The 15,941-nt window shown below is 37.6% G+C and overlaps 1 pseudogene; it reads left to right on the forward strand.

Annotated features, from left to right (window-relative positions):
* Nucleotides 1-15,941, forward strand: part of LOC107662301 (insulin-like growth factor 1 receptor) — a 118,348-nt pseudogene that overhangs the window by 97,516 nt on the left and 4,891 nt on the right.

Genomic DNA, 15,941 nt, shown 5'->3' on the forward strand with positions numbered 1-15,941 from the left:
TTATTTTTAGTTTTTGTTTGTATTACTGATTTAAAAAAATTATCTGCCAATTAATCAGTTATCGGACAGATTTTATCATTATCAGAGATATCCAGTATCAGTTTAATGTGTCCTTGTTGAACAAAATAAAATAAAAAAACATTTAAATTAAAAACTCTTACTGGCTATAAAAGACCACTTTCATGATACTTTTACAATACATTGTCATTGTACAGAAAAAGGCTCAGTAAGGAGTCTACTTTTGTATTTCACAGAAAAATCACAGCCTGCAGGTTTGGAATGACATAAGCATGACCCATTACTTAAATTGGCAACAACTTCAAAATGAGTGTCAGAGTTGAAGTCTCGTACATGTGACCTCATTCCCATTCATGTTTTGATGCATCAGCCAGTACAAAACATCCATTAAACTTCAAATTAAAAGCTTCAGTTATCAATAAATCCATGTTAACCTTTCATGATCTCAGAGATGAAGATTGAAAGGGACTCTTGATGTCTCTGGATGTTAGCATTTGTAATGGCTCTTTCGTTTCTTGTCCGAGAGGTTGTTTTGGAACATTTTCAGCGTTCCCTCAGTAATTGTTTCCCTCCGCCCCTGGTGTTAGTAATCGTGTGGTACAGGCTCTTGGGTCTGGATCCAAATAGCACAGGAGATGTAAATAACTACGTAAGCCACATTTTCTCTCTGATCTCAAAGGTGTAACACATTAAGTGTTCTGTGCTAAAATGAGGAGCGACATCTGTATCCTATTATCATCCATCATTGGGCAGGGCGGCGCATGTGTCCCGCAGAGAGCGCCAAAATCGCTGTATACCTTGTATTGAAATCAATGCATCTGTGAATTCAAGATTCAGGCGATGCAGGACATGAAAATGGCATTGATTCTCCACCCTGGCCTGTGTTATTTGGGACTAGATTATCCTGCTGTGTCTGGTCCATTTTTTTCCTCTGCGTGTTTGTCATTGCGGGGCCAGAACTATGTCAGGCAGCTGAGAAGTATGTCTGTACCCGGGCCAGCACAACCTGTTTTTATTGAAAACCGAGATATTGAGGGAAGTACCTCGAGTTCCCTCGAAGTTCAGGATTTGGAGAGAGCGGGAGGAAGGGGGAACGAGAAGGAGAGGAAATCATATCCATTCAGTTGCCGTTCCCCCTCAAACTGCTCGGCTGCCAGGAAATGCACAGTAATGCCATCTGGAATACCAATGAAATAAAGGGAAGTTCCCCTCCAGCCAGAGAGCACACAGATCAATGAATGCCACTCTGCACGGAGGGAGCCGCAGAAAGAAGATTGAGAGAGAATGAATAAGGGATGTGGGAACAGAAGGGACAGATAAGAAGAGAGAAAGTCACTGGTTTAGAGAATGGAAATGTCCAGAATGGCTTGCTAGCATATGACTTGTGCTGTTTTTAGTGGTACTTACTAAAAAGGTGTTTGGTAATAATTTAGCTTTAGGGATTTCATTTGATACTTCAAATCATGTGGCTTTTTCTAAGTGTGTGGATTTGAAAAATAAATAAATAAATACTGTAGACCATAGACACATTTAGAGACTATAGAATACCAGATTTGTGCGTAGCTTCTTTTATTTGATTTTTTAAATATTACTATTATTATTATTATTATAACCACTGTCCCCATAATATTCGTTTTCAATAATGTCCAACACTACCATTGTGAAATGTGTGTATATATATATATATATATATATATATATATGTATATTATTTTTTTATACGTCAAGAATTAATTAAATTAATCAATATTGACAGTGAGGATGCTTATAGTTTTACAAAAAAAAATCTATTAAAAAGGGATGCTGTTCTTATGAGTGTTGAAAATAAAATGTAATAAAAATACAGTACAATTAAAATTGTTTTCTTTTTTTATATATTTTAAAATGCAATGTATTCCTTCGATGCAAAGCTGGATTTTCATGATCTTTCAGAAATCATTTTAATATGCTGATTTGCACAGTTGTGCTGCTGAATATTTTTTGGAAACAGTGATTAATTTTTTTATCAGGATTCTTTAATGAATTAATGAATTTCAAAAGAATGGCATTTATTTGAAATGGATATCTTTTGTAACACAAAAGTCTTTACTGTTGCTTTTGGTATATTTAATGCATCCTCGCTGAATAAAAATAATGTATATAAAAATATAAATTTCTTGAAAAAAGTTCAACTGTACTGTATTATGCAATAGGTTTGTATTCCATTCTAAACTTAGCCAGCGATTAGACGAGACTGTGTTTGGGTCAGCATATCCAGTCATATACAGAGGGATGTATAGCTTCATATCGCGTCTCTCTGGCCACATGCTCTCAGGCAAACTCAACCCATCTGTGGTGGTAGGCTGTGTGTTTCTAGCAGGCAGAGGAAGGACTTGCAGCTTGTAGGGAGTTGAGGGACAAAATGCTCCAGCGTGTGAGTGTTAGCAGGCCGAGGAATGGAGACCAGCTGTGTGTGTGTGTGTGTGTGTGTGTGTGTGTGTGTGTGTGTGTGGAAGGATTCAGGGGGATGGAGTCATTGTCAGATCGTCTGAGGACAGTATCCGTGATTGCTTTGTCAAGGACGAGAGTAACTTGCTCTCATGGGAGACCAGACATGTGGTTGTTACCCCACACATTCACAAATGGGGTTAAAAATGGTCTCCCCAATATTAAGAAAAAAGGCTACCTTCTTGTGTCTGAACCGCTGTCGATTAGCACAGAAAATAAACTGCATTTAAAACTAAAGTTGTCATACAGTTGACCGGCAAAGACATGTATAATATAAGAAGAGATCCTGAAAAATTATGCCAACCAATATTGATTTTAAGTGATGATTACGTATACAGTGCCCTCCATAAGTATCGGAACAGTAATGACAAAATTGCTTTGTCTGCTGTGGAGTCAAGACATCTGCAAATATGATTAAAAGATGAATATGAGACAAAACTACAGAACGTCACATTTTTATTATTGGGTGATGGGGACATATGACACCCAAACCATGGTCCAATTTGGCAAGAGACACACTTAACTTCTGCCCATCCCCCACAATACACAACACGACAGCAGCAGTAAGTATGGGGACATACGACACACAAACCATGGTCCAATTTGGCAAGAGACACACTTAACTTCTGCCCATCCCCCACAATACACAATATGACAGCAGCAGTAAGTATGGGGACATACGACACACAAACCATGGTCCAATTTGGCAAGAGACACACTTAACTTCTGCCCATCCCCCACAATACACAACACGACAGCAGCAGTAAGTATGGGGACATACGACACACAAACCATGGTCCAATTTGGCAAGAGACACACTTAACTTCTGCCCATCCCCCACAATACACAACACGGCAGCAGCAGTAAGTATGGGGACATACGACACACAAACCATGGTCCAATTTGGCAAGAGACACACTTAACTTCTGCCCATCCCCCACAATACACAACACGACAGCAGCAGTAAGTATGGGGACATATGACACCCAAACCATGGTCCAATTTGGCAAGAGACACACTTAACTTCTGCCCATCCCCCACAATACACAACATGACAGCAGCAATAAGTATGGGGACATACGACACACATGCTAGCTCAGAATTAACCACCATCTGTACCGCTGTATGAGCAAATGTAAATAAAACATTTTATATCGCTATCCATCCATTCTAAAAGTCTGATTGTAATTAAAAATCAATATGTCTTTGCCAATTAAAGATCATACAGTGCCTTCCATAAGTATTGGAACAGTAATGACAAAATTGCTTTGTCTGCTGTGGAGTCAAGACATCTGCAAATATGATTAAAAGATGAATACGAGACAAAACTACAGAATGTCACATTTTTATTATTGGGTGATTCAACAAATAGATGTTTTACCAACTAAGAAGATCAGCACTTTTAGAGTTTCAGTCCCTAATCTGATGTGAGCATCAGTATTGGGACAATTGACTCACAGGTCTTTCTAAGTGATCAGCTGTGTCCTTTTGCATTAATTGTTCCGATATTAAAAGTTATATCCATTGCTTCTGCATTCTGAGTCTTGCAATTGATGACGACACGCACAAACCAGGATGAAGACGAGGGAGCTGACTTTGAGAGACAAGCAAGCAATTTGGATGCTAAAAGAAAAGAGGAACCCAAATTAGAGGTATATCAAAAATTACGGGCATGGAGAAATCAAGAGTTTGGAATGTCCTGAAAAAGAAAGAAACCACTTGCGACTACAGCAACCAACAACGACCTGGTCGACTGAGAAAACAACAGCCGTTGACGACAGACAAATCATAAAAGCAGTGAAAAAGAACTCTAAAATAAGTGTCTGTAAAATCACCAACAACCTCCAGAAAGCTGGCAGTATTGGGACAATTGACTCACAGGTCTTTCTAAGTGATCAGCTGTGTCCTTTTGCATTAATTGTTCCGATATTAAAAGTTATATCCATTGCTTCTGCATTCTGAGTCTTGCAATTGATGACGACACGCACAAACCAGGATGAAGACGAGGGAGCTGACTTTGAGAGACAAGCAAGCAATTTGGATGCTAAAAGAAAAGAGGAACTCAATTACAGTAGAGCTATGTCAAAAACAATATGCATGAAGAAATCAACAGTTTGAAATGTCCTGAAAAAGAAAGAAACCACCGGCAACTACAGGACCCAACAACGACCTGGTCGGCTGAGAAAAACAACAGCCGTTGATGACAGACAAATCATAAAAGCTGTGAAAAAGAACCCTAAAATAAGTATCTGTAAAATCACCAACAATCTCCAGAAAGCTGGAGTGATGGTCTGACAATCTACTGTCCGCAGGAGACTTCGACAGCAGAATTACAGAGGCTGCACAGCAAGATGCAAACCTCTGATCAGCACCGAAAATAGAAAGGCAAGATTAGAGTTTGCAAAAAAGCACAAAGGTGAGCCAGTAGAGTTTTGGAACAGAGTTTCATGGACAGATGAGACAAAGGTTATCTATTATCTAAGTGATGGGAAAGCAAAAGTGTGGAGAAAAAGAAAGGAACTGCAAATGACCCTAAGCATACAACCTCATCTGTGAAGCATGGTGGAGGTGGTGTCATGGATGCATGGCTGCCTTTGGAACAGGCTCTCTCAAATTTCTTGATGACTTAATGAACAATGGTGATAGCAGAATGAATGCAGAAGTGTACAAAAACATCTTGGCTACCAATGTTCCAGAAAATGCCACAAGACTCATCAGAAAGTGCTTCATATTGCAACAGGACAATGACCCAAAACACCCTGCTAGTTCAGTCAAGGAGTTTATCAGGGCAAAGAATTGGAAGGTCTTAGATTACCCAAGTCAGTCTCCAGAATTAAATCTGACTGAACATGAAATTCACCAGCTGAAGAGGAGACTAAAGGCAGAAATTCCCCAAAACAAGCAACGGTTGAAAATGGCTGTATTAAAGGCTGGGAAAAGCATTTCAATGGATGAAACCAAGAGTCTGGTGATGTCTGTGGGCGGCAGACTCACTGCTGTGATTGCACGCAAGGGATTTGCAACAAAATATTAGCTTTTAAACTGTTAGATTTGCTTTAAGTTCAATTGTCCCAATACTGATGCTCACATCAGATTAGGGACTGAAACTCTAAAAGTGCTGATCTTCTTAGTTGGTAAAACATCTATTTGTTGAATCACCCAATAATAAAAATGTGACATTCTGTAGTTTTGTCTCGTATTCATCTTTTAATCATATTTGCAGATGTCTTGACTCCACAGCAGACAAAGCAATTTTGTCATTACTGTTCCAATACTTATGGAGGGCGCTGTAAATGAATATGCACTTTTTACTGTGTATAAGTTAACTTTGTGTTTTCTTTCCTCTGCTCTTTCTAGTGTATCTGTTTTTAGAAAGGAAAATGCTTGTTTTATACAATGTAGGCAGATTAATAATAATAAAATCCTTTTTTTTTTTTTTACTTTTTTTTCCAGTTTGCAAACTGTAAATGCATATTAATGCATTTACAATGGAAGTCTATGGTGAAAGGAATTGCACTGGGATTGATGTTAAAACAGACACAGTTTCAAAGTTATAACTACAAAAATTATGAATAATAATAATAATTATTATTATTATTATTAACTGATACATTCAACTTCCATTACAAAAAAAGCCAATTTTACAAACTAGGGCACATGTCAAAATGTTCAGTATTATCAGAGGTCAATAGTGCTGATACTGAAACATTACTGTATTATTATAATTTTTTAAATAATACAATTTTTATTTTATTATTTTATTTTAATATATTTTTTAAATGAACATTCCTGTAAATGTTTTTTAAAAAGCCAGTTTCAGTTTCTGCACAACCAGAATTTGAGCCTATATTTGAGCCTATAGTGTTACTCCAGTATATCTCATCTCTTTCGTTCCAGACCTCCTGACAGGCGACGGCGGGATCTGTTTGGCGTGGCCAATGCTACATCTATCCACACTCTGTTGGCGGGAAACTGGAACCTGACGGAGGGAAACTTCTCAGATGATGAGCCGCCTAGACAGGAATTTTCCTTTTTAGAGAAGAAGGTGAAGGAGCGTAGCGCTGACATCGGTGGCCTGCAGCCCTTCACTGTATACCGCATCGACGTGCACGCCTGCAACAAAGAGGGTTGGCACTGCAGCGCAGCCGCGTTTATCTTTTCCCGCACCAAAGCGGCAGGTAAGAGCAGGACATCTACATGGAATCGAAGGTGAAGCACTGTATTCAAAAACGTCAGTGACAAATCTTCTGGTTTCTTCATTTTCTTGTAGACCGGGCAGATGACATTCCTGGTCCTGTGACCTGGGAAGGTCTGGAGGGTTCAGTGTTCCTGAAGTGGCCTGAACCACAAAAACCCAACGGCCTGATCCTGCTGTATGAGATACAGTATCGTCTTGGAACAGAGGTGACTGTTGTATTTTGATCACTCAATCAGTGTCATAATAAAGTAAAATAAAAAACTAAATTTTCGAGAGAGAGAAAAAAAAGTATTTCAATAATATTTTAAAACAAACTTTTTTTTAAACATTTAATAATAAAACCAACCTTTATGTATTAATTATTTATTATTTAAATATTTTTTAATAATGCTTTCTTTAAAAAAAAAAAAAAATTGTCATTTTTTTTAATGCAACAGGCCTTTTTTCTTCATTACAATCTTAGGGTAGTTATACCACATTGCTGACATTATGCCATAAAATTACATTGACCAGTATGTGTCTGTATTTCTTTTTCTACAACAGCCTGAGAAGCACGAGTGTGTGTCCCGTCAACACTACAGGGAGCACAAAGGGGTGAAACTCTCCAACTTGGGAGCTGGGAACTATTCTGCCTGTGTACGGGCTACGTCTCTCGCTGGAAACGGGTCATGGACAGAACCGATAGCTTTCTATGTGAATCAGGTTGAACGTAAGTTTACTATGAATTTCATCCCTTTCAACTTTCAAAATATGAAAATTTAGATAGTAATTGCATTTCAAACTTTCTCTTCTTGTTCGCTCAAGAATCGGGTTATGAGTACTACCTGTACTTCATGATCATCCCGATTTTCCTGATTTTTGTCATCGTCGCTGGAGTGGCTTTCACCTATCTGAACAAGAGACGGTACCAGTTTTAACACATCTACACTCCATATTTTCATAATTAATTTTAACAGCATAGGCCTCTCTAGACAAAATCACCAGATACTGTATTTAAAAAAAAAACAGGGACTTATCTTGAAATGCTTCATGCTTTTTCTCTATTAAATATCTTTGTGCTGTTTTCGATTCTCCATTAAACATCTTAGTGCTGTTTTTGATAAACGTGCTATCTGGAATCCACAGAAACAGCGACAGGCTTGGAAACGGAGTCCTTTACGCATCTGTTAACCCAGAGTACTTCAGCGCAGCAGAAAGTGAGTATTCAGTCAAGGGCAAGATCGACTTGACTTACCATTTTCGTGAATATGCAGTAGATTTGTAACTCTTGTACTTTGTTTACAGTGTATGTGCCGGATGAATGGGAAGTGGAGCGAGAGAAAATCACAATGTGCCGAGAGCTTGGACAAGGATCCTTTGGTATGGTGTATGAGGGCATCGCCAAAGGCGTCGTCAAAGATGAGCCAGAAACCAGGGTGGCCATTAAAACGGTCAACGAATCGGCCAGCTTGCACGAACGCATTGAGTTCCTCAATGAAGCTTCTGTGATGAAGGAGTTCAACTGTCACCATGTGGTTAGTCAGAGAATGCATGACAGATCTTACCTGATGCTTTAAATAGTGGCAGTATTGGTGTAAACTGGTTTAATAATGTTGACTTTTAGCTGGTGGGTTCCTCTGATGTCGTTTGTGGTTGGTTTAGGTGCGTCTGCTGGGTGTAGTTTCTCAGGGTCAGCCCACCCTGGTGATCATGGAGCTGATGACACGAGGAGATCTGAAGAGTTACTTGCGCTCACTTCGATCCGCTGAGGTGAATACAGGCATACACGCTACATCTTCAGGTCATTGATCAAATGTTTGGCTAATCAGACTGAATTTGTAACTGCTATTCTAAATTCCAGCAAGTTAAGAATTGCCACCTGTGTAGTAGTGTAGTAGAATTTTGATGCATAATTGAGCAATATCCATTAATCAGAATTAATCATCTGCGCTTGCTTTCACTGCTATTTTCTGTTTTAAATGGGCAGTTCTGAGACACAGTTTCTAAACTATAAACTATACCTAGTGTGATGTGATGATGTGTACTGCATAGTCTGTATCCTAAATGAAAAATGCAACCTTATAAGTGACTGATTTTAAATGTTCTAACTCGGCTCCAAACTGATTTCCATTTGCGTGATGCAAAGCTTCAGCATGAAATGCACAAGACTCACTGGGTTTTGGAGTAGAGCTGTAAGATCATTCTCCTCTTCCTCTTGCGTCCTCAGAACATCTCCAGCTTGCCTTTGCCGCCATTGAAGAAGATGATTCAGATGGCAGGAGAGATCGCGGACGGCATGGCTTACCTCAACGCCAACAAATTTGTTCACAGAGACTTGGCAGCAAGGAATTGCATGGTGGCAGAGGATTTCACTGTCAAAATTGGTGGTATGTGATGAAATGGGGGAAAAAATGTATTCGCTTTTGTTGACTTGTATTTCACGTGTGAAATGCTTTAAAATAGGGACTAGTCATCCAACTTTTAGTTAATCTAGTTTTTTTCAGGTATATAATTTTTTTAGTAGCGGTGCTTTAAACAATCAATTTTGAGACAGTTTCTCAGAGAGGGTTTTAGCCTATTTTAGAAGTAAATTATCATCAATTGGTAACATTTCACAGTAAATATTGATAATTATTAAATGTAAAAATATTGCATTGACAAATTGCACCTCAGATTTAACACCTTTTGATAATTTGCACTATTGCGCATTGTTTCATTAAATTAAATACTAAAATTAAGGAATGTGCAACACTATTAGTTATTGTCCAATTTTTATGTATAATAATAATATTAATAAAAAATGTTTATATCTAATAGTTTTCATCATTTTAAAGTTAGCATGAAATGGAAATCTCTTTGTAAATGCATGTCATTAATCTGATTGTGAACGATTCATACATGCATGTGTTTCGTGATTTACATTTCTTTCACATTGCAATTTTTTATCAAAATGGCATAACTGGATCTTCTGGTGAAACAATACACTTGTCTTTGGTGATGTATGCCAGACTTCTCCAATCATTTTTCTGCTTAAACCCGCTTCTATTGATTGCTATTGCAATCGACTGCAAGCTCCTGGAAGAAAATCTCTGTTGCTGCATTGTGACTTCAAGATTTGTGTTGTTTTAACCATTGTGTACTGTAGCAATAAATTAAAGGGTTTGTAGTAAATTATGGCAAACATTTCAGAAGAATATGCCTATATTCACTTTGACTTTTTAGTGTGTTTTAGTATCTGCGCATCCCCAATTTTTATTCCATAATGAACAAGTAATAAATTGCTGAAAATACAGTATATGTTCTTCATTTTGTTTGGCTAAATCTCAAGTAAAACTATAGACCTTTAGTAATTTCACCTCATTTATCCTCAAATCTGTAGATTTTGGCATGACACGGGACATTTATGAGACTGATTACTACAGAAAAGGAGGCAAGGGACTGCTGCCTGTGCGCTGGATGTCTCCAGAGTCTCTCAAAGATGGAGTTTTCACCACCATGTCTGATGTCTGGTAAGCTTTTGTGTGTTCTATAGAGAATCAGTGTGTGCAAGATGTTAAAACAGAGAGATATTAATGGAGACGTATAGTGAACAGTATATCAGGGTACATCAGTCTAGACTTTGTAGCTGTAGAGCGACATCTGCAAAGACCGCCCCAGTGACCACTTTAGTTCGTCCACTAGCTGATCGAGAAATGAAAACCACACTCGCACCGCTCAACACACATTTTCCATTACATGGTGCATACGTTAATGCAGTAAGCAATGAGGAGAAACATCTTTCCATATATTTCAAACAAAGCTGGCAATCAAGCCTCATCGGCCCTCATGCTAGTCTCATTTGATAAACTTTCAAAGAAAGCCTTGGGGAGTCTAGACCGCGCTTTTCCGGAAACGGCAACAGCTGCGGCTGATATGAGCGGCATTCCAGAGTCTCAAGGAATCTTTAGTCGATTAATCTTCCCGTGTCGTGATAAGTAGCTGTTTGGGCTCGCTGGGAGGTTTGCGCTTAAATCTTTTGTTAAGGATCAGAATCAAGCACTCCCTGTTCAGGAAGAGGATTGAAATTAATTACAATGCGCTCAAGTTTCCTTCCAGGTGTCTGGAGAAGTCTGCCCTAACAGTTTACCTTTCATGTCTGTCCAGGGTCACCGTCAGGCCTTGATAATAAGGAATGTCTGGTAAACTTTACACAAGGATCAGACATAGGAGTAGTGTTTCGCCAATAATTAAACATTTATTGTAAAAAAATGTATTCAGTGGCGGTTAAGATCAGAATCAGAATATCATGGCTGTTTCTTAAAGTCTAAGTGTGCAATTTTTGTGCCACCAAATGGAAGTGCAAAATAATAATTTCAAAATAATGAATAATTTCAGACAGATTTCCTGAACATTCTTCTGTCTTCTATTTGTCAGACAAACGGACAGTCGTGCCCCAGATTCACGCCACTGGTTAAAGTGGAGAGGTCAAAACTTACTTATAGTTAGGCTTAGGCTTACTTATAGTTGCCGTTGCATGTTAGGTTGGAATCAAGAGGCATACAGTATAATAGAATAGGTACATATTGACCTACATTCAGGCTCGGTTCAAAATTATGTACCTTTTTATATACTTTTTTAAAAATTATATACCTTATTTAGCAGCGTGATGCAGTGTCATCTTTCTTTCATGCACATGCATTGCAATGGGCACAATAAAATAATATTGTTTTATTTTTATTTATTTAGCACAATAAAAAAAAGTTGTTTAATTTTTTTTTGTTTAGCTTGTTTTGTGATTTTTGTGCTTTGTTCTGTTGAGTGGTTGACCAATATATCGCCAAGGCCGATATATCGGCCGATATTTGGCATTTTTCAAATATCGGCATCGGCCGATAAGTTTTTCCTGTTTGGCCGATGCGTTCGAGGCGGGACTTTTATTTTGACGGCACTGAGTGCGGCAGCGCCTGAGCACATAGTGCTCACATTCTCCCTGTTCGCTGGCATCGTTCAGTTCTGTCTAATATGGACAGAAGTCTGTCTAATAATCCGATAGAACTGTTAAACAAAGGAATTAAAATGTATACAAAAGTATTATAACGATTGCTTTTATATTATTAGTAATAGAAAGGCAAACATTATAATACTTTCTCGTTTGCCGTCAGCACTCAGCAAATACTCATTTACATCATTTAAACAAATCTTTGATTGGCTAATGAAAATTAAATTTCACAAACCTTGCAAAATTAGTCGAATCCAGTTGTGAGATCTTGTGAAGTGTGCATGTGACCTGCATGATCGTGTGTTCTCTGTGTGACTTTCAGTCCGTGCAGATTGAATGCTTTAAACATAAATTCGTGATTTCAAATTATGCAGCACTTGCCCACTGTCATATTCATGTCATTTTCATTGTGTGCTGTATGTATGATGTGTGTTATGAGTGTTACCTTGGCTTTATTTTAAAAAATATGATTCCCAATACACACAAACTTTTGTGCTCTTTTGGTTACAGTTTACTTACTTTTTAATTATAAAATTATAAAAAATATTTATTTATTTGTGGAAAATACTTTGTCATCTAAAGTATAAGTATGTTTATTTTACAAAATTATTTTTGAATTCATTTTCAAATGATTTCAAATTTCTTAAATATTCATTAAAATAAATACAATTATATCGGCCATCGGCCACCCGGCTTTCCAAGATATCGGCATCGGCTGTCAAAAAACCAATATCGGTTGACCACTAGTTCTGTTTTAGTTTAGTGTTTTGTTTTGTGATTTTTGTGTTCTTTGTTTTGTTCTGTTTAGTGTTTTGGTTTGTGATTTTTGTTTTTTGTTCTGTTTAGTGTTTTGTTTTGTGATTTTTGTGTTTTGTTCTGTTTAGTGTTTTGTTTTGTGATTTTTTTTTTTGTTGTTGTTGTTTTGTTCTCTTTTAGTTTTTGTGTTTTGTTTTGTGATTTTAGTGTTTTGTTCTGTTTATTGTTTTGTTTTGTGATTTTAGTGTTTTGTGGTTTTTGTGTTTTGTTCTGTTTAGTGTTTTGTTTTGTGATTTTTATTTTTTTTGCGTTTTGTTCTGTTTTTTTGTTTTTTGTTTAGTTTAGTTTCATTTTGTTTTGGAGCTCTGTGTTGGACTGTCTCCAGCGTCCCCTCAACCCTACATAGGATAAGTGGTTTGGAGCATGTACGGATGATTTTTTAAAGGAAATTATATTACTGTAAATGCATATTAAATATTAATAGTATGAATAAAAAAAATCCACATAACCTCACTCAATATTTGAGTGGACTAAAAATATAGTCGTTAGCTAGCAACATGATAAGGTCATATTGCAAATGCTATTCGTGTTTAGCATGTCGCATCTATGCTTTGTGTAAAAGGGGATCCCAGAATGCATATTGACGTGCTCAATGAGAAAGTAAATTCAATATGGTGAATTGCGCAGCGTGGATTACAAAAGAAAATTTCATTCATCACTGTAAAGTACTGATGCAAATAGTTCAGTGCAATTAAATATATCATTTTATCAAATACTTGTGTTTTATAAAATCAGTTGAGAAATGTCCAGTGCATAACACTGAGCTGCTGCCTAATGTAAAGCATTTTTAAATCTATGTAGGCAGTAATAGAGCACAAAGCAGCTCATTAGGTTTTGGAACAGAGCCTGTGATTATTTTTGGCTGCCTTTGAAGCTCTTTTGTATCTAATTTAGATGTACAACACTTATCTGCAGAAAAATTATACGAATAAGACCCGAAAGAAAAAGCATTACTTGAGTCAGGCACGACTGAAGGTATTTCTGTTATGTGCTTAATAGCTTTATTATCAACAGACCACGTTATATTATATAATTTGTCTGAGCGGCTGACTCATTATAATGACAACTTGCTCCCATTTGAAAGTTTTAGGTAATTAGAACACACATCACTCACATTGTCTGTGAAAATATTGATATATCTTGAAAAAAACATCTTCAGGGAGCAGTTCTTTTACGAGCGGGGAGATTTCAACGGAACTCACTCAGAATTGAAACAGAAAGTCAGCATCTTGTAGACACTTATCAGTGTCGATCTATTCAAACTTTTCTCATCTGTTCTCTTACAGGTCCTTTGGGGTGGTGTTGTGGGAAATCGCCACCCTGGCCGAGCAACCCTATCAGGGCATGTCCAATGAGCAGGTACTGCGGTTTGTCATGGAGGGAGGACTGCTAGACAAACCAGACAACTGCCCTGACATGCTGTAAGTCATCTCATTCACATCTCTCACTCACTTTGTTGTTCCAAGTGCAATATTTTGAAAAATTTCCAAGCTGTTGTTTTCCATCCAGTGAAAGCAAACAGTGACCGGGCGGTCAAGCTCCGAAAAGGACACAAAAACATCATAAAAGTGGTCTTTTGAAGAAAAAAGTATTTTGAAGCTTTGTGATACTTTAAAGGGGTCCTATTATGCTTTTTCACTTTTTCAACTTTAGTTAGTCTGTAATGTTGCTGTTTGAGCATAAAAAATATCTGCAAAGTTACAAAGCTCAAAGTCCACTTCAAAAAGAGATATTTTATTTAACAGAAGTCTCTTTTCAAAAACTACAACGAACGACTCGTTTGGACTACAACGCATATTTTCCGGGATTTGTGATATCACAAATATCGACGAATGGGACAAGACCTGGTTGAGCTGCACTAGAGAAGGCAACGAGTGTTATCACTATGTCGGAGACACGCTAGCTTTCCCAAGGCAGACGAACTTAGAGTGGTTACAATCATCCGGGTTTAAATCGCGCTCAAATTGATTTGACTTTGATGCAATATTTGCACTGAAGCTCGCAGGCGGCTATGGTAAGGGGCATCACATTTCCCGACCAGGCGCCGAGTGGAGCCAGTCACAACACACACTGGCCCAGCTAACCAATCACAGCACACACTGGCCCAGCTAACCAATCACAGCACACACTGGCCCAGCTAACCAATCACAGCACACACTGGCCCAGCTAACCAATCACAGCACACACTGGCCCAGCTAACCAATCACAGCACACACTGGCCCAGCTAACCAATCACAGCACATTTCGTATTTCAGAAGGCGGGCCTTCATTTGATACAAGAACTATTCGAGCCGTTCATGCCAGACTGAGGAGAGAGGAGGTGTAATTATGTAAAATATGTGAAAAATAATGTGTTTTTCGAACAACTTGGTATGAGAGCCTGTTCTAGTACACCCCCAAAACAAAATCAAGACTTTGTAAAAGAAGGACCCCTTTAATGTGAGGAACAGACCAAAATTCAATGTCACTTTTCCTTGCCATCTGTCCAAGATTGGTTTCATTGACGTCAAACCTGGTGCAACATCTTGATGTGGCTATTTTGAAAGTTCTTAATATGAATATTCATGTTAGGTTTGGAAGGACATGATGGTGAATAAATGATGACAGAATTTTCATTTTTGGGTGGACTGTGCCTTTTAAAAAGTAGAAAGTCTGCCACCTACTGTATGATTCAGGCGGTAATGTCAAAAAACTGAAAACAAGAATAGACATGAAAAATCTGGATTAGCTTGAGAATTAATGGTATTTACTGAAAAGTTTTTGACTTTGGCCATTATTTGTTTTGGATTTTAAAGCTACCAAGTCTAACTCTCTCCCTGTGGGTGCTGGGCTCTAAATTTAAGTACAATTTGTTTATCTGTGAGAGTCTCCAAGCTCTGCGTTTTCTTTGGCGCGGTTTGAGTTAGGTTGCGTCTGGCTTCAAGTCTGTGTTTTATCTGAAATGTGAGAACTGGCAGTGACATACGAGCACTCAACGCACTACAGGGATTCCACATTTTTAATAATATAACATAAGAAGAAAGGGGTACAAAGACAGAGCTGGACGATGACATCACTGAATCAACCATGTTTTCTATTGTCCTTTTGCATTATCAGCACACGTTTTTTCTGTTTAACACTGTAAAGCTGCTTTGACGCAATCTGTATTGGTTAAAGGTGACTTGACTTGACAAAGAATGGAAAACGAGTTTTGGAGGGCAGAGGTAGCTTACATTACCATTTAGCTTTACTTATTAACTGTACATGTAAACCATTATTTATATTTTTTTTTTTGTCAGCCACAGCTTGTTTTTAATCTATTAAATGACAGTGTATCACTTTTCAGATTAATTGGATTAAACAGAAAATTAGGTCCATATAGCTAAATAAAAAAATAAATAAAAATAGCTAAAATAAAATAAATATTTTCTTCAAACTTTTAATATTTTTCCATTAAAAAATCTCTCTATATAAATATATTATAAT

The sequence above is a fragment of the Sinocyclocheilus anshuiensis genome, unplaced genomic scaffold, assembly GCF_001515605.1.
Source record: "Sinocyclocheilus anshuiensis isolate Anshui unplaced genomic scaffold, SAMN03320099.WGS_v1.1 scaffold579, whole genome shotgun sequence".
Lineage (NCBI taxonomy): Eukaryota > Metazoa > Chordata > Actinopteri > Cypriniformes > Cyprinidae > Sinocyclocheilus > Sinocyclocheilus anshuiensis.